At 31.1% G+C, this 923-nt stretch overlaps 1 protein-coding gene across 1 annotated transcript in view; it reads left to right on the top strand.

The window, feature by feature from the left end:
- Positions 1-923, top strand: part of CSMD3 (CUB and Sushi multiple domains 3) — a gene marked incomplete at its 5' end in the record, with an annotated part of 1,439,134 nt that overhangs the window by 222,859 nt on the left and 1,215,352 nt on the right. The gene's annotated exons all lie outside the window — the stretch shown is intronic.

Here is a 923-nt window from a genome sequence, read left to right on the forward strand (position 1 = left end):
AAAACCTTAGGTATCTTCATCATGGATTTCTATTGAATTAAACCTTTTTTACAAAATTACTCTCATTCTGAAACTTCGGACTGAATCACTAGAAATCTAACATACATTAATAAGTTTTGCCTTTTAGCAATCACTAATCATGAGATTGTTGAATAACTTTTTTTCCCCCCCGGATGACTGGTAAAAACATTTAGTAAGATCACATTTTAAGTTGGTATACTATGAACTATAAGTTTCAAAAGTATTCCCCTTCAAAAACTATGTGCAAATTTTATGCATAAATTTAAAGTGTTTCACACTATACTTTAAAAAAGTATTTCTACTAATTTATGTATTCAACAAAAGCAAGTCATCATACTCACCTATAGTAATTTACTACCATGTCAATTCCCATCATTTCTCCACTGGCCGAAATATAACCTGTTTGTGTGCTGTTTTCCATGAACTCGAGTGGTTTGATTACCTTACAAAAGGTGAAGTATTCATCTATAGTATTCTGTTTTAGCAGCTATCAGGAGTAGTTATCAAAGGCCACTTTCATTGTTTTCCATCAATTAAATAATAATATAATAAATGTCTATTCCACAGAGTTAACTAATTGACCTTTGTGTATATTCTATTATTTTGCTGGAATGAATTATTGGTGAAGAGTAATTTAATCACTTAATGAGAACTTCAGTCCGTTTCATTGATTTTTCTTAATTAAATTTAGGTTAACTCCTTCTACCATCTTGAACAAATACCTTTTTCAACAACACAAATGGTGATTATACACATGGACTTTGGCGGATGGAACACACAAGACTCGAATTGACTATATCTGTGGAAAGAGATGATAGAGAAAGTCAATAACATCAGTCAGTATATGGTCAGACAATGACTGCAATAGACTACCAATTGCTTACATAGTAGTTCAAATTGAA

This window comes from Orycteropus afer, unplaced genomic scaffold, assembly GCF_000298275.1.
Source record: "Orycteropus afer afer isolate SDZICR_OR568_19922 unplaced genomic scaffold, OryAfe1.0 scaffold00530, whole genome shotgun sequence".
Taxonomy (NCBI): domain Eukaryota; kingdom Metazoa; phylum Chordata; class Mammalia; order Tubulidentata; family Orycteropodidae; genus Orycteropus; species Orycteropus afer.